The following is a 15,378-nucleotide window of genomic DNA, read 5'->3' as shown; positions in this document are numbered from 1 at the left end:
GGCGAATCGCGATAAGGGCAGCCTTTATATGAATAGATTATGCAAGAGTTGACGGCAAGCGATCATACCAAAGACTAATGCACCGGATCCCATCGTAACTCCGCAGCTAAGCGTGCTTGGGCGAGAGTAGTACTAGGATGGGTGACCTCCGAAGTCCTCGTGTTGCACCCTCCCATTTTATTTCATATAATGTTTTTTTAGTTGCATTTTCTCGACGTGGTGTAACTCATTCGTTATTTATGCTTTTGTGAAATAAACAATTTGAAACGATATTTGGTCGAATTTGCATTTAAATTCGAGGCGAATCGCGATAAGGGCACCTTTATATGAATAGATTATGCAAGAGTTGATTTGCGCGATCATACCAAAGACTAATGCACCGGATCCCATCGTAACTCCGCAGCTAAGCGTGTTGGGCGAGAGTAGTACTAGGATGGTGACCTCCGAAGTCCTCGTGTTGCACCCTCCCATTTTATTTCATATAATGTTTTTTAGTTGCATTTTCTCGACGTGGTGTAACTCATTCGTTATTTTCGCTTTTGTGAAATAAACAATTTGAAACGATATTTGGTCGAATTTGCATTTAAATTCGAGGCGAATCGCGATAAGGGCGCCTTTATATGAATAGATTATGCAAGAGTTGACGGCAAGCGATCATACCAAAGACTAATGCACCGGATCCCATCGTAACTCCGCAGCTAAGCGTGCTTGGGCGAGAGTAGTACTAGGATGGTGACCTCGGAAGTCCTCGTGTTGCACCCTCCCATTTTATTTCATATAATGTTTTTTTAGTTGCATTTTCTCGACGTGGTGTAACTCATTCGTTATTTATGCTTTTGTGAAATAAACAATTTGAAACGATATTTGGTCGAATTTGCATTTAAATTCGAGGCGAATCGCGATAAGGGCGCCTTTTATATGAATAGATTGCGCAAGAGTTGACGGGTGCGATCATACCAAAGACTAATGCACCGGATCCCATCGTAACTCCGCAGCTAAGCGTGCTTGGGCGAGAGTAGTACTAGGATGGTGACCTCGGAAGTCCTCGTGTTGCACCCTCCCATTTTATTTCATATAATGTTTTTTTAGTTGCATTTTCTCGACGTGGTGTAACTCATTCGTTATTTGCGCTTTGTGAAATAAACAATTTGAAACGATATTTGGTCGAATTTGCATTTAAATTCGAGGCGAATCGCGATAAGGGCAGCTTTATATGAATAGATTGCGCAAGAGTTGACGGTGCGATCATACCAAAGACTAATGCACCGGATCCCATCGTAACTCCGCAGCTTAAGCGTGCTTGCGAGAGTAGTACTAGGATGGGTGACCTCCGGAAGTCCTCGTGTTGCACCCTCCCATTTTATTTCATATAATGTTTTTTAGTTGCATTTTCTCGACGTGGTGTAACTCATTCGTTATTTATGCTTTGTGAAATAAACAATTTGAAACGATATTTGGTCGAATTTGCATTTAAATTCGAGGCGAATCGCGATAAGGGCAGCTTTTATATGAATAGATTGCGCAAGAGTTGACGGGCAAGATCATACCAAAGACTAATGCACCGGATCCCATCGTAACTCCGCAGCTAAGCGTGTGCTTGGGCGAGAGTAGTACTAGGATGGGTGACCTCCGGAAGTCCTCGTGTTGCACCCTCCCATTTTATTTCATATAATGTTTTTTAGTTGCATTTTCTCGACGTGGTGTAACTCATTCGTTATTTTCGCTTTTGTGAAATAAACAATTTGAAACGATATTTGGTCGAATTTGCATTTAAATTCGAGGCGAATCGCGATAAGGGGCAGCCTTTATATGAATAGATTATGCAAGAGTTGACGGTGCGCGATCATACCAAAGACTAATGCACCGGATCCCATCGTAACTCCGCAGCTAAGCGTGCTTGGGCGAGAGTAGTACTAGGATGGGTGACCTCCTGAAGTCCTCGTGTTGCACCCTCCCATTTTATTTCATATAATGTTTTTTAGTTGCATTTTCTCGACGTGGTGTAACTCATTCGTTATTTATGCTTTGTGAAATAAACAATTTGAAACGATATTTGGTCGAATTTGCATTTAAATTCGAGGCGAATCGCGATAAGGGCACCTTTATATGAATAGATTGCGCAAGAGTTGACGGTGCGATCATACCAAAGACTAATGCACCGGATCCCATCGTAACTCCGCAGCTAAGCGTGTTTGGGCGAGAGTAGTACTAGGATGGGTGACCTCCGAAGTCCTCGTGTTGCACCCTCCCATTTTATTTCATATAATGTTTTTTTAGTTGCATTTTCTCGACGTGGTGTAACTCATTCGTTATTTATGCTTTTGTGAAATAAACAATTTGAAACGATATTTGGTCGAATTTGCATTTAAATTCGAGGCGAATCGCGATAAGGGCGCCTTTTATATGAATAGATTGCGCAAGAGTTGACGGTGCGATCATACCAAAGACTAATGCACCGGATCCCATCGTAACTCCGCAGCTAAGCGTGCTTGGGCGAGAGTAGTACTAGGATGGGTGACCTCCTCGAAGTCCTCGTGTTGCACCCTCCCATTTTATTTCATATAATGTTTTTTTAGTTGCATTTTCTCGACGTGGTGTAACTCATTCGTTATTTATGCTTTGTGAAATAAACAATTTGAAACGATATTTGGTCGAATTTGCATTTAAATTCGAGGCGAATCGCGATAAGGGCAGCCTTTATATGAATAGATTGCGCAAGAGTTGACGGTGCGATCATACCAAAGACTAATGCACCGGATCCCATCGTAACTCCGCAGCTAAGCGTGCTTGGGCGAGAGTAGTACTAGGATGGGTGACCTCGAAGTCCTCGTGTTGCACCCTCCCATTTTATTTCATATAATGTTTTTTTAGTTGCATTTTCTCGACGTGGTGTAACTCATTCGTTATTTGCGCTTTGTGAAATAAACAATTTGAAACGATATTTGGTCGAATTTGCATTTAAATTCGAGGCGAATCGCGATAAGGGCACCTTTATATGAATAGATTGCGCAAGAGTTGACGGCAAGCGATCATACCAAAGACTAATGCACCGGATCCCATCGTAACTCCGCAGCTAAGCGTGCTTGGGCGAGAGTAGTACTAGGATGGGTGACCTCCGAAGTCCTCGTGTTGCACCCTCCCATTTTATTTCATATAATGTTTTTTAGTTGCATTTTCTCGACGTGGTGTAACTCATTCGTTATTTATGCTTTGTGAAATAAACAATTTGAAACGATATTTGGTCGAATTTGCATTTAAATTCGAGGCGAAATCGCGATAAGGGCAGCCTTTATATGAATAGATTGCAAGAGTTGACGGGTGCGATCATACCAAAGACTAATGCACCGGATCCCATCGTAACTCCGCAGCTAAGCGTGCTTGGGCGAGAGTAGTACTAGGATGGGTGACCTCCGAAGTCCTCGTGTTGCACCCTCCCATTTTATTTCATATAATGTTTTTTAGTTGCATTTTCTCGACGTGGTGTAACTCATTCGTTATTTTCGCTTTGTGAAATAAACAATTTGAAACGATATTTGGTCGAATTTGCATTTAAATTCGAGGCGAATCGCGATAAGGGCGCCTTTATATGAATAGATTGCGCAAGAGTTGACGGGTGCGATCATACCAAAGACTAATGCACCGGATCCCATCGTAACTCCGCAGCTAAGCGTGCTTGGGCGAGAGTAGTACTAGGATGGGTGACCTCCTCGAAGTCCTCGTGTTGCACCCTCCCATTTTATTTCATATAATGTTTTTTAGTTGCATTTTCTCGACGTGGTGTAACTCATTCGTTATTTATGCTTTGTGAAATAAACAATTTGAAACGATATTTGGTCGAATTTGCATTTAAATTCGAGGCGAATCGCGATAAGGCACTTTTATATGAATAGATTGCGCAAGAGTTGACGGTGCGATCATACCAAAGACTAATGCACCGGATCCCATCGTAACTCCGCAGCTAAGCGTGTTTGGGCGAGAGTAGTACTAGGATGGGTGACCTCCGAAGTCCTCGTGTTGCACCCTCCCATTTTATTTCATATAATGTTTTTTAGTTGCATTTTCTCGACGTGGTGTAACTCATTCGTTATTTTCGCTTTGTGAAATAAACAATTTGAAACGATATTTGGTCGAATTTGCATTTAAATTCGAGGCGAATCGCGATAAGGGCAGCCTTTATATGAATAGATTATGCAAGAGTTGACGGTGCGATCATACCAAAGACTAATGCACCGGATCCCATCGTAACTCCGCAGCTAAGCGTGCTTGGGCGAGAGTAGTACTAGGATGGGTGACCTCCTCGAAGTCCTCGTGTTGCACCCTCCCATTTTATTTCATATAATGTTTTTTTAGTTGCATTTTCTCGACGTGGTGTAACTCATTCGTTATTTATGCTTTGTGAAATAAACAATTTGAAACGATATTTGGTCGAATTTGCATTTAAATTCGAGGCGAATCGCGATAAGGGCAGCACTTTTATATGAATAGATTATGCAAGAGTTGACGGGTGCGATCATACCAAAGACTAATGCACCGGATCCCATCGTAACTCCGCAGCTAAGCGTGCTGGGCGAGAGTAGTACTAGGATGGGTGACCTCCGAAGTCCTCGTGTTGCACCCTCCCATTTTATTTCATATAATGTTTTTTTAGTTGCATTTTCTCGACGTGGTGTAACTCATTCGTTATTTATGCTTTTGTGAAATAAACAATTTGAAACGATATTTGGTCGAATTTGCATTTAAATTCGAGGCGAATCGCGATAAGGGCACCTTTTATATGAATAGATTGCAAGAGTTGACGGGTGCGATCATACCAAAGACTAATGCACCGGATCCCATCGTAACTCCGCAGCTAAGCGTGCTTGGCGAGAGTAGTACTAGGATGGGTGACCTCCGAAGTCCTCGTGTTGCACCCTCCCATTTTATTTCATATAATGTTTTTTTAGTTGCATTTTCTCGACGTGGTGTAACTCATTCGTTATTTATGCTTTGTGAAATAAACAATTTGAAACGATATTTGGTCGAATTTGCATTTAAATTCGAGGCGAATCGCGATAAGGGCAGCCTTTATATGAATAGATTGCGCAAGAGTTGACGGTGCGATCATACCAAAGACTAATGCACCGGATCCCATCGTAACTCCGCAGCTAAGCGTGCTTGGGCGAGAGTAGTACTAGGATGGGTGACCTCCGAAGTCCTCGTGTTGCACCCTCCCATTTTATTTCATATAATGTTTTTTTAGTTGCATTTTCTCGACGTGGTGTAACTCATTCGTTATTTTCGCTTTTGTGAAATAAACAATTTGAAACGATATTTGGTCGAATTTGCATTTAAATTCGAGGCGAATCGCGATAAGGGCAGCCTTTATATGAATAGATTATGCAAGAGTTGACGGTGCGATCATACCAAAGACTAATGCACCGGATCCCATCGTAACTCCGCAGCTAAGCGTGCTTGGGCGAGAGTAGTACTAGGATGGGTGACCTCCGAAGTCCTCGTGTTGCACCCTCCCATTTTATTTCATATAATGTTTTTTAGTTGCATTTTCTCGACGTGGTGTAACTCATTCGTTATTTTCGCTTTGTGAAATAAACAATTTGAAACGATATTTGGTCGAATTTGCATTTAAATTCGAGGCGAATCGCGATAAGGGCACTTTTATATGAATAGATTGCGCAAGAGTTGACGGGTGCGATCATACCAAAGACTAATGCACCGGATCCCATCGTAACTCCGCAGCTAAGCGTGTTTGGGCGAGAGTAGTACTAGGATGGGTGACCTCCGGAAGTCCTCGTGTTGCACCCTCCCATTTTATTTCATATAATGTTTTTTAGTTGCATTTTCTCGACGTGGTGTAACTCATTCGTTATTTATGCTTTGTGAAATAAACAATTTGAAACGATATTTGGTCGAATTTGCATTTAAATTCGAGGCGAATCGCGATAAGGGCAGCCTTTATATGAATAGATTATGCAAGAGTTGACGGGTGCGATCATACCAAAGACTAATGCACCGGATCCCATCGTAACTCCGCAGCTTAAGCGTGCTTGGGCGAGAGTAGTACTAGGATGGGTGACCTCCGAAGTCCTCGTGTTGCACCCTCCCATTTTATTTCATATAATGTTTTTTAGTTGCATTTTCTCGACGTGGTGTAACTCATTCGTTATTTATGCTTTTGTGAAATAAACAATTTGAAACGATATTTGGTCGAATTTGCATTTAAATTCGAGGCGAATCGCGATAAGGGCACTTTTATATGAATAGATTATGCAAGAGTTGACGGTGCGATCATACCAAAGACTAATGCACCGGATCCCATCGTAACTCCGCAGCTAAGCGTGCTTGGGCGAGAGTAGTACTAGGATGGGTGACCTCCTCGAAGTCCTCGTGTTGCACCCTCCCATTTTATTTCATATAATGTTTTTTAGTTGCATTTTCTCGACGTGGTGTAACTCATTCGTTATTTGCGCTTTGTGAAATAAACAATTTGAAACGATATTTGGTCGAATTTGCATTTAAATTCGAGGCGAATCGCGATAAGGGCACCTTTATATGAATAGATTGCGCAAGAGTTGACGGGTGCGATCATACCAAAGACTAATGCACCGGATCCCATCGTAACTCCGCAGCTAAGCGTGCTTGGGCGAGAGTAGTACTAGGATGGGTGACCTCCGGAAGTCCTCGTGTTGCACCCTCCCATTTTATTTCATATAATGTTTTTTTAGTTGCATTTTCTCGACGTGGTGTAACTCATTCGTTATTTATGCTTTGTGAAATAAACAATTTGAAACGATATTTGGTCGAATTTGCATTTAAATTCGAGGCGAATCGCGATAAGGGCGCCTTTTATATGAATAGATTATGCAAGAGTTGACGGGTGCGATCATACCAAAGACTAATGCACCGGATCCCATCGTAACTCCGCAGCTAAGCGTGTTTGGGCGAGAGTAGTACTAGGATGGTGACCTCCGAAGTCCTCGTGTTGCACCCTCCCATTTTATTTCATATAATGTTTTTTTAGTTGCATTTTCTCGACGTGGTGTAACTCATTCGTTATTTTGCTTTTGTGAAATAAACAATTTGAAACGATATTTGGTCGAATTTGCATTTAAATTCGAGGCGAATCGCGATAAGGGCAGCCTTTATATGAATAGATTGCGCAAGAGTTGACGGTGCGATCATACCAAAGACTAATGCACCGGATCCCATCGTAACTCCGCAGCTAAGCGTGCTTGGGCGAGAGTAGTACTAGGATGGGTGACCTCCGAAGTCCTCGTGTTGCACCCTCCCATTTTATTTCATATAATGTTTTTTTAGTTGCATTTTCTCGACGTGGTGTAACTCATTCGTTATTTATGCTTTTGTGAAATAAACAATTTGAAACGATATTTGGTCGAATTTGCATTTAAATTCGAGGCGAATCGCGATAAGGGCAGCCTTTATATGAATAGATTGCGCAAGAGTTGACGGGTGCGATCATACCAAAGACTAATGCACCGGATCCCATCGTAACTCCGCAGCTAAGCGTGCTTGGGCGAGAGTAGTACTAGGATGGTGACCTCCGAAGTCCTCGTGTTGCACCCTCCCATTTTATTTCATATAATTTTTTTTAGTTGCATTTTCTCGACGTGGTGTAACTCATTCGTTATTTATGCTTTTGTGAAATAAACAATTTGAAACGATATTTGGTCGAATTTGCATTTAAATTCGAGGCGAAATCGCGATAAGGGCAGCTTTATATGAATAGATTGCAAGAGTTGACGGGTGCGATCATACCAAAGACTAATGCACCGGATCCCATCGTAACTCCGCAGCTAAGCGTGCTTTGGGCGAGAGTAGTACTAGGATGGGTGACCTCCGAAGTCCTCGTGTTGCACCCTCCCATTTTATTTCATATAATGTTTTTTTAGTTGCATTTTCTCGACGTGGTGTAACTCATTCGTTATTTATGCTTTGTGAAATAAACAATTTGAAACGATATTTGGTCGAATTTGCATTTAAATTCGAGGCGAATCGCGATAAGGGCAGCTTTTATATGAATAGATTGCGCAAGAGTTGACGGTGCGATCATACCAAAGACTAATGCACCGGATCCCATCGTAACTCCGCAGCTAAGCGTGCTTGGGCGAGAGTAGTACTAGGATGGGTGACCTCCTCGAAGTCCTCGTGTTGCACCCTCCCATTTTATTTCATATAATGTTTTTTAGTTGCATTTTCTCGACGTGGTGTAACTCATTCGTTATTTATGCTTTGTGAAATAAACAATTTGAAACGATATTTGGTCGAATTTGCATTTAAATTCGAGGCGAATCGCGATAAGGGCACCTTTATATGAATAGATTATGCAAGAGTTGACGGGTGCGATCATACCAAAGACTAATGCACCGGATCCCATCGTAACTCCGCAGCTAAGCGTGCTTGGCGAGAGTAGTACTAGGATGGGTGACCTCTGAAGTCCTCGTGTTGCACCCTCCCATTTTATTTCATATAATGTTTTTTTAGTTGCATTTTCTCGACGTGGTGTAACTCATTCGTTATTTTGCTTTGTGAAATAAACAATTTGAAACGATATTTGGTCGAATTTGCATTTAAATTCGAGGCGAATCGATAAGGGCAGCCTTTATATGAATAGATTGCGCAAGAGTTGACGGTGCGATCATACCAAAGACTAATGCACCGGATCCCATCGTAACTCCGCAGCTAAGCGTGCTTGGGCGAGAGTAGTACTAGGATGGGTGACCTCCGAAGTCCTCGTGTTGCACCCTCCCATTTTATTTCATATAATGTTTTTTAGTTGCATTTTCTCGACGTGGTGTAACTCATTCGTTATTTATGCTTTGTGAAATAAACAATTTGAAACGATATTTGGTCGAATTTGCATTTAAATTCGAGGCGAATCGCGATAAGGGCACCTTTATATGAATAGATTATGCAAGAGTTGACGGTGCGATCATACCAAAGACTAATGCACCGGATCCCATCGTAACTCCGCAGCTAAGCGTGCTTGGGCGAGAGTAGTACTAGGATGGGTGACCTCCGGAAGTCCTCGTGTTGCACCCTCCCATTTTATTTCATATAATGTTTTTTTAGTTGCATTTTCTCGACGTGGTGTAACTCATTCGTTATTTATGCTTTTGTGAAATAAACAATTTGAAACGATATTTGGTCGAATTTGCATTTAAATTCGAGGCGAATCGCGATAAGGGCAGCCTTTATATGAATAGATTGCGCAAGAGTTGACGGTGCGATCATACCAAAGACTAATGCACCGGATCCCATCGTAACTCCGCAGCTAAGCGCAAGCTTTGGGCGAGAGTAGTACTAGGATGGGTGACCTCCGAAGTCCTCGTGTTGCACCCTCCCATTTTATTTCATATAATGTTTTTTTAGTTGCATTTTCTCGACGTGGTGTAACTCATTCGTTATTTGCGCTTTGTGAAATAAACAATTTGAAACGATATTTGGTCGAATTTGCATTTAAATTCGAGGCGAATCGCGATAAGGGCAGCCTTTTATATGAATAGATTGCAAGAGTTGACGGGTGCGATCATACCAAAGACTAATGCACCGGATCCCATCGTAACTCCGCAGCTAAGCGCTTTTTTGAGTAGTAGTACTAGGATGGGTGACCTCCTCGAAGTCCTCGTGTTGCACCCTCCCATTTTATTTCATATAATGTTTTTTTAGTTGCATTTTCTCGACGTGGTGTAACTCATTCGTTATTTATGCTTTGTGAAATAAACAATTTGAAACGATATTTGGTCGAATTTGCATTTAAATTCGAGGCGAATCGCGATAAGGGCGCCTTTATATGAATAGATTATGCAAGAGTTGACGGTGCGATCATACCAAAGACTAATGCACCGGATCCCATCGTAACTCCGCAGCTAAGCGCTTTGGGCGAGAGTAGTACTAGGATGGGTGACCTCCGAAGTCCTCGTGTTGCACCCTCCCATTTTATTTCATATAATGTTTTTTAGTTGCATTTTCTCGACGTGGTGTAACTCATTCGTTATTTTCGCTTTTGTGAAATAAACAATTTGAAACGATATTTGGTCGAATTTGCATTTAAATTCGAGGCGAATCGCGATAAGGGCACCTTTATATGAATAGATTGCGCAAGAGTTGACGGGTGCGATCATACCAAAGACTAATGCACCGGATCCCATCGTAACTCCGCAGCTAAGCGTGCTTGGGCGAGAGTAGTACTAGGATGGGTGACCTCCGAAGTCCTCGTGTTGCACCCTCCCATTTTATTTCATATAATTTTTTTTAGTTGCATTTTCTCGACGTGGTGTAACTCATTCGTTATTTTGCTTTGTGAAATAAACAATTTGAAACGATATTTGGTCGAATTTGCATTTAAATTCGAGGCGAATCGCGATAAGGGCAGCCTTTATATGAATAGATTGCGCAAGAGTTGACGGTGCGATCATACCAAAGACTAATGCACCGGATCCCATCGTAACTCCGCAGCTAAGCGTGCTTGGGCGAGAGTAGTACTAGGATGGTGACCTCCTCGAAGTCCTCGTGTTGCACCCTCCCATTTTATTTCATATAATGTTTTTTTAGTTGCATTTTCTCGACGTGGTGTAACTCATTCGTTATTTTCGCTTTGTGAAATAAACAATTTGAAACGATATTTGGTCGAATTTGCATTTAAATTCGAGGCGAATCGCGATAAGGGCAGCACTTTTATATGAATAGATTATGCAAGAGTTGACGGGTGCGATCATACCAAAGACTAATGCACCGGATCCCATCGTAACTCCGCAGCTAAGCGTGCTTGGGCGAGAGTAGTACTAGGATGGGTGACCTCCGAAGTCCTCGTGTTGCACCCTCCCATTTTATTTCATATAATTTTTTTTAGTTGCATTTTCGACGTGGTGTAACTCATTCGTTATTTATGCTTTGTGAAATAAACAATTTGAAACGATATTTGGTCGAATTTGCATTTAAATTGAGGCGCAATCGCGATAAGGGCGCCTTTATATGAATAGATTGCGCAAGAGTTGACGGGCGCGATCATACCAAAGACTAATGCACCGGATCCCATCGTAACTCCGCAGCTAAGCGTGTTTGGGCGAGAGTAGTACTAGGATGGGTGACCTCTCGAAGTCCTCGTGTTGCACCCTCCCATTTTATTTCATATAATGTTTTTTTAGTTGCATTTTCTCGACGTGGTGTAACTCATTCGTTATTTTCGCTTTTGTGAAATAAACAATTTGAAACGATATTTGGTCGAATTTGCATTTAAATTCGAGGCGAATCGCGATAAGGGCCTTTATATGAATAGATTGCGCAAGAGTTGACGGCGCAAGAGTTGCGGTGCGATCATACCAAAGACTAATGCACCGGATCCCATCGTAACTCCGCAGCTAAGCGTGCTTGGGCGAGAGTAGTACTAGGATGGTGACCTCCGAAGTCCTCGTGTTGCACCCTCCCATTTTATTTCATATAATGTTTTTTTAGTTGCATTTTCTCGACGTGGTGTAACTCATTCGTTATTTTCGCTTTTGTGAAATAAACAATTTGAAACGATATTTGGTCGAATTTGCATTTAAATTCGAGGCGAATCGCGATAAGGGCACCTTTATATGAATAGATTATGCAAGAGTTGACGGGTGCGATCATACCAAAGACTAATGCACCGGATCCCATCGTAACTCCGCAGCTAAGCGTGCTTGGGCGAGAGTAGTACTAGGATGGGTGACCTCCGGAAGTCCTCGTGTTGCACCCTCCCATTTTATTTCATATAATGTTTTTTAGTTGCATTTTCTCGACGTGGTGTAACTCATTCGTTATTTATGCTTTTGTGAAATAAACAATTTGAAACGATATTTGGTCGAATTTGCATTTAAATTCGAGGCGAATCGCGATAAGGGGCACTTTTATATGAATAGATTATGCAAGAGTTGACGGTGCGATCATACCAAAGACTAATGCACCGGATCCCATCGTAACTCCGCAGCTAAGCGTGCTTTGGGCGAGAGTAGTACTAGGATGGGTGACCTCCGGAAGTCCTCGTGTTGCACCCTCCCATTTTATTTCATATAATGTTTTTTTAGTTGCATTTTCTCGACGTGGTGTAACTCATTCGTTATTTTCGCTTTGTGAAATAAACAATTTGAAACGATATTTGGTCGAATTTGCATTTAAATTCGAGGCGAATCGCGATAAGGGCAGCCTTTATATGAATAGATTGCGCAAGAGTTGACGGCAAGCGATCATACCAAAGACTAATGCACCGGATCCCATCGTAACTCCGCAGCTAAGCGTGTGCTTGGGCGAGAGTAGTACTAGGATGGGTGACCTCCGAAGTCCTCGTGTTGCACCCTCCCATTTTATTTCATATAATGTTTTTTAGTTGCATTTTCTCGACGTGGTGTAACTCATTCGTTATTTATGCTTTGTGAAATAAACAATTTGAAACGATATTTGGTCGAATTTGCATTTAAATTCGAGGCGAATCGCGATAAGGGCGCCTTTATATGAATAGATTATGCAAGAGTTGACGGGTGCGATCATACCAAAGACTAATGCACCGGATCCCATCGTAACTCCGCAGCTTAAGCGTGCTTGGGCGAGAGTAGTACTAGGATGGGTGACCTCCGAAGTCCTCGTGTTGCACCCTCCCATTTTATTTCATATAATGTTTTTTTAGTTGCATTTTCTCGACGTGGTGTAACTCATTCGTTATTTTCGCTTTGTGAAATAAACAATTTGAAACGATATTTGGTCGAATTTGCATTTAAATTCGAGGCGAATCGCGATAAGGGCGCCTTTTATATGAATAGATTATGCAAGAGTTGACGGGTGCGATCATACCAAAGACTAATGCACCGGATCCTCGTAACTCCGCAGCTAAGCGTGCTTGGGCGAGAGTAGTACTAGGATGGGTGACCTCCGGAAGTCCTCGTGTTGCACCCTCCCATTTTATTTCATATAATGTTTTTTAGTTGCATTTTCTCGACGTGGTGTAACTCATTCGTTATTTATGCTTTTGTGAAATAAACAATTTGAAACGATATTTGGTCGAATTTGCATTTAAATTCGAGGCGAAATCGCGATAAGGGGCACTTTTATATGAATAGATTATGCAAGAGTTGACGGTGCGATCATACCAAAGACTAATGCACCGGATCCCATCGTAACTCCGCAGCTAAGCGTGCTTGGGCGAGAGTAGTACTAGGATGGTGACCTCCGAAGTCCTCGTGTTGCACCCTCCCATTTTATTTCATATAATGTTTTTTTAGTTGCATTTTCTCGACGTGGTGTAACTCATTCGTTATTTGCGCTTTGTGAAATAAACAATTTGAAACGATATTTGGTCGAATTTGCATTTAAATTCGAGGCGAATCGCGCGATAAGGGCAGCTTTATATGAATAGATTATGCAAGAGTTGACGGTGCGATCATACCAAAGACTAATGCACCGGATCCCATCGTAACTCCGCAGCTAAAGCGTGCTTGGGCGAGAGTAGTACTAGGATGGGTGACCTCCGAAGTCCTCGTGTTGCACCCTCCCATTTTATTTCATATAATGTTTTTTAGTTGCATTTTCTCGACGTGGTGTAACTCATTCGTTATTTATGCTTTTGTGAAATAAACAATTTGAAACGATATTTGGTCGAATTTGCATTTAAATTCGAGGCGAATCGCGATAAGGGCAGCCTTTATATGAATAGATTATGCAAGAGTTGACGGTGCGATCATACCAAAGACTAATGCACCGGATCCCATCGTAACTCCGCAGCTAAGCGTGCTTGGGCGAGAGTAGTACTAGGATGGGTGACCTCTGAAGTCCTCGTGTTGCACCCTCCCATTTTATTTCATATAATGTTTTTTAGTTGCATTTTCTCGACGTGGTGTAACTCATTCGTTATTTGCGCTTTGTGAAATAAACAATTTGAAACGATATTTGGTCGAATTTGCATTTAAATTCGAGGCGAATCGCGATAAGGGCGCCTTTATATGAATAGATTGCGCAAGAGTTGACGGTGCGATCATACCAAAGACTAATGCACCGATCCCATCGTAACTCCGCAGCTAAGCGTGCTTGGGCGAGAGTAGTACTAGGATGGGTGACCTCCTCGAAGTCCTCGTGTTGCACCCTCCCATTTTATTTCATATAATGTTTTTTAGTTGCATTTTCTCGACGTGGTGTAACTCATTCGTTATTTTCGCTTTGTGAAATAAACAATTTGAAACGATATTTGGTCGAATTTGCATTTAAATTCGAGGCGAATCGCGATAAGGGCGCTTTTATATGAATAGATTATGCAAGAGTTGACGGGTGCGATCATACCAAAGACTAATGCACCGGATCCCATCGTAACTCCGCAGCTAAGCGTGCTTGGGCGAGAGTAGTACTAGGATGGGTGACCTCCGAAGTCCTCGTGTTGCACCCTCCCATTTTATTTCATATAATGTTTTTTTAGTTGCATTTTCTCGACGTGGTGTAACTCATTCGTTATTTATGCTTTTGTGAAATAAACAATTTGAAACGATATTTGGTCGAATTTGCATTTAAATTCGAGGCGAATCGCGATAAGGGCGCCTTTATATGAATAGATTATGCAAGAGTTGACGGGTGCGATCATACCAAAGACTAATGCACCGGATCCCATCGTAACTCCGCAGCTAAGCGCGTTTGGGCGAGAGTAGTACTAGGATGGGTGACCTCCGGAAGTCCTCGTGTTGCACCCTCCCATTTTATTTCATATAATGTTTTTAGTTGCATTTTCTCGACGTGGTGTAACTCATTCGTTATTTATGCTTTGTGAAATAAACAATTTGAAACGATATTTGGTCGAATTTGCATTTAAATTCGAGGCGCAATCGCGATAAGGGCACTTTTATATGAATAGATTATGCAAGAGCCCCCCCCCCCCCCCCCCCCCCCCCCCCCCCCCCCCCCCCCCCCCCCCCCCCCCCCCCCCCCCCCCCCCCCCCCCCCCCCCCCCCCCCCCCCCCCCCCCCCCCCCCCCCCCCCCCCCCCCCCCCCCCCCCCCCTCCGTTGCACCTCCCTTTTAATCCCATTTTTTGGGGAAAACTAGGGGTTTTTTTGTTTTTATATTTTATTTCATTAATTTTTTTATTCACTAGTGGGTAACCCTTATTTGTTTTGAAAAAAAATTTAAACAATTTCCAATTTGCTTTAATTCAGGGCAAGGCGTGGGGTTTATAGAATGTTTCAAGGTTTTTGGACTCCAAAATAATCAATTGTAATTCCGCAACTTGGGAATGTTGGAATTATTTGAAGTTTCCCTTTTCCCCTATTTTATTTCATTTTTTTTTATTGATTTTTCCGAGGTTAACCTTTCGATTTCCAAAAAAAATTTAAACGAATTTCAATTTGCATTTAATTGAGGGACAAAGG

General features: G+C 42.2%; 47 pseudogenes; all 47 read left to right on the top strand.

Moving 5' to 3' along the window:
- The first annotated feature begins 54 nt into the window (after positions 1–54).
- On the top strand, positions 55–171 carry LOC128038669 (5S ribosomal RNA; annotated as a pseudogene).
- A 475-nt stretch (positions 172–646) lies between these two features.
- LOC128038689 (5S ribosomal RNA) lies at positions 647–762 on the top strand (annotated as a pseudogene).
- Positions 763–943: 181 nt separating this feature from the next.
- LOC128038733 (5S ribosomal RNA) lies at positions 944–1,059 on the top strand (annotated as a pseudogene).
- A 474-nt stretch (positions 1,060–1,533) lies between these two features.
- Positions 1,534–1,653, top strand: LOC128038697 (5S ribosomal RNA; annotated as a pseudogene).
- Positions 1,654–1,835: 182 nt separating this feature from the next.
- On the top strand, positions 1,836–1,953 carry LOC128038740 (5S ribosomal RNA; annotated as a pseudogene).
- A 177-nt stretch (positions 1,954–2,130) lies between these two features.
- Positions 2,131–2,247, top strand: LOC128038724 (5S ribosomal RNA; annotated as a pseudogene).
- A 180-nt stretch (positions 2,248–2,427) lies between these two features.
- Positions 2,428–2,546, top strand: LOC128038711 (5S ribosomal RNA; annotated as a pseudogene).
- A 179-nt stretch (positions 2,547–2,725) lies between these two features.
- On the top strand, positions 2,726–2,841 carry LOC128038647 (5S ribosomal RNA; annotated as a pseudogene).
- A 180-nt stretch (positions 2,842–3,021) lies between these two features.
- Positions 3,022–3,138, top strand: LOC128038668 (5S ribosomal RNA; annotated as a pseudogene).
- Positions 3,139–3,316: 178 nt separating this feature from the next.
- LOC128038716 (5S ribosomal RNA) lies at positions 3,317–3,433 on the top strand (annotated as a pseudogene).
- A 178-nt stretch (positions 3,434–3,611) lies between these two features.
- LOC128038663 (5S ribosomal RNA) lies at positions 3,612–3,730 on the top strand (annotated as a pseudogene).
- A 176-nt stretch (positions 3,731–3,906) lies between these two features.
- Positions 3,907–4,023, top strand: LOC128038723 (5S ribosomal RNA; annotated as a pseudogene).
- A 178-nt stretch (positions 4,024–4,201) lies between these two features.
- Positions 4,202–4,320, top strand: LOC128038710 (5S ribosomal RNA; annotated as a pseudogene).
- Positions 4,321–4,502: 182 nt separating this feature from the next.
- LOC128038644 (5S ribosomal RNA) lies at positions 4,503–4,618 on the top strand (annotated as a pseudogene).
- A 179-nt stretch (positions 4,619–4,797) lies between these two features.
- On the top strand, positions 4,798–4,913 carry LOC128038666 (5S ribosomal RNA; annotated as a pseudogene).
- A 179-nt stretch (positions 4,914–5,092) lies between these two features.
- On the top strand, positions 5,093–5,209 carry LOC128038637 (5S ribosomal RNA; annotated as a pseudogene).
- Positions 5,210–5,389: 180 nt separating this feature from the next.
- LOC128038636 (5S ribosomal RNA) lies at positions 5,390–5,506 on the top strand (annotated as a pseudogene).
- A 178-nt stretch (positions 5,507–5,684) lies between these two features.
- Positions 5,685–5,802, top strand: LOC128038714 (5S ribosomal RNA; annotated as a pseudogene).
- Positions 5,803–5,981: 179 nt separating this feature from the next.
- LOC128038662 (5S ribosomal RNA) lies at positions 5,982–6,099 on the top strand (annotated as a pseudogene).
- A 178-nt stretch (positions 6,100–6,277) lies between these two features.
- LOC128038709 (5S ribosomal RNA) lies at positions 6,278–6,396 on the top strand (annotated as a pseudogene).
- Positions 6,397–6,574: 178 nt separating this feature from the next.
- LOC128038696 (5S ribosomal RNA) lies at positions 6,575–6,692 on the top strand (annotated as a pseudogene).
- Positions 6,693–6,872: 180 nt separating this feature from the next.
- Positions 6,873–6,988, top strand: LOC128038732 (5S ribosomal RNA; annotated as a pseudogene).
- Positions 6,989–7,167: 179 nt separating this feature from the next.
- Positions 7,168–7,284, top strand: LOC128038743 (5S ribosomal RNA; annotated as a pseudogene).
- Positions 7,285–7,465: 181 nt separating this feature from the next.
- LOC128038649 (5S ribosomal RNA) lies at positions 7,466–7,581 on the top strand (annotated as a pseudogene).
- Positions 7,582–7,759: 178 nt separating this feature from the next.
- LOC128038721 (5S ribosomal RNA) lies at positions 7,760–7,877 on the top strand (annotated as a pseudogene).
- Positions 7,878–8,056: 179 nt separating this feature from the next.
- On the top strand, positions 8,057–8,175 carry LOC128038708 (5S ribosomal RNA; annotated as a pseudogene).
- Positions 8,176–8,353: 178 nt separating this feature from the next.
- LOC128038665 (5S ribosomal RNA) lies at positions 8,354–8,469 on the top strand (annotated as a pseudogene).
- A 176-nt stretch (positions 8,470–8,645) lies between these two features.
- Positions 8,646–8,762, top strand: LOC128038742 (5S ribosomal RNA; annotated as a pseudogene).
- A 177-nt stretch (positions 8,763–8,939) lies between these two features.
- LOC128038718 (5S ribosomal RNA) lies at positions 8,940–9,057 on the top strand (annotated as a pseudogene).
- A 180-nt stretch (positions 9,058–9,237) lies between these two features.
- Positions 9,238–9,357, top strand: LOC128038678 (5S ribosomal RNA; annotated as a pseudogene).
- A 475-nt stretch (positions 9,358–9,832) lies between these two features.
- LOC128038655 (5S ribosomal RNA) lies at positions 9,833–9,948 on the top strand (annotated as a pseudogene).
- A 179-nt stretch (positions 9,949–10,127) lies between these two features.
- Positions 10,128–10,244, top strand: LOC128038715 (5S ribosomal RNA; annotated as a pseudogene).
- A 177-nt stretch (positions 10,245–10,421) lies between these two features.
- LOC128038654 (5S ribosomal RNA) lies at positions 10,422–10,539 on the top strand (annotated as a pseudogene).
- Positions 10,540–10,721: 182 nt separating this feature from the next.
- LOC128038713 (5S ribosomal RNA) lies at positions 10,722–10,838 on the top strand (annotated as a pseudogene).
- A 176-nt stretch (positions 10,839–11,014) lies between these two features.
- LOC128038707 (5S ribosomal RNA) lies at positions 11,015–11,132 on the top strand (annotated as a pseudogene).
- A 191-nt stretch (positions 11,133–11,323) lies between these two features.
- LOC128038673 (5S ribosomal RNA) lies at positions 11,324–11,439 on the top strand (annotated as a pseudogene).
- A 180-nt stretch (positions 11,440–11,619) lies between these two features.
- Positions 11,620–11,737, top strand: LOC128038685 (5S ribosomal RNA; annotated as a pseudogene).
- Positions 11,738–11,916: 179 nt separating this feature from the next.
- On the top strand, positions 11,917–12,035 carry LOC128038722 (5S ribosomal RNA; annotated as a pseudogene).
- A 181-nt stretch (positions 12,036–12,216) lies between these two features.
- On the top strand, positions 12,217–12,335 carry LOC128038687 (5S ribosomal RNA; annotated as a pseudogene).
- A 178-nt stretch (positions 12,336–12,513) lies between these two features.
- On the top strand, positions 12,514–12,631 carry LOC128038661 (5S ribosomal RNA; annotated as a pseudogene).
- A 180-nt stretch (positions 12,632–12,811) lies between these two features.
- Positions 12,812–12,927, top strand: LOC128038645 (5S ribosomal RNA; annotated as a pseudogene).
- Positions 12,928–13,107: 180 nt separating this feature from the next.
- LOC128038672 (5S ribosomal RNA) lies at positions 13,108–13,223 on the top strand (annotated as a pseudogene).
- A 180-nt stretch (positions 13,224–13,403) lies between these two features.
- On the top strand, positions 13,404–13,521 carry LOC128038675 (5S ribosomal RNA; annotated as a pseudogene).
- A 179-nt stretch (positions 13,522–13,700) lies between these two features.
- On the top strand, positions 13,701–13,817 carry LOC128038741 (5S ribosomal RNA; annotated as a pseudogene).
- Positions 13,818–13,994: 177 nt separating this feature from the next.
- LOC128038676 (5S ribosomal RNA) lies at positions 13,995–14,112 on the top strand (annotated as a pseudogene).
- A 178-nt stretch (positions 14,113–14,290) lies between these two features.
- LOC128038712 (5S ribosomal RNA) lies at positions 14,291–14,407 on the top strand (annotated as a pseudogene).
- A 180-nt stretch (positions 14,408–14,587) lies between these two features.
- On the top strand, positions 14,588–14,705 carry LOC128038738 (5S ribosomal RNA; annotated as a pseudogene).
- The last annotated feature ends 673 nt before the right edge of the window (positions 14,706–15,378 follow it).

Source organism: Gossypium raimondii, unplaced genomic scaffold, assembly GCF_025698545.1.
Source record: "Gossypium raimondii isolate GPD5lz unplaced genomic scaffold, ASM2569854v1 Contig00305, whole genome shotgun sequence".
Taxonomy (NCBI): domain Eukaryota; kingdom Viridiplantae; phylum Streptophyta; class Magnoliopsida; order Malvales; family Malvaceae; genus Gossypium; species Gossypium raimondii.
This window is presented reverse-complemented; position numbering and strand designations above follow the sequence as displayed.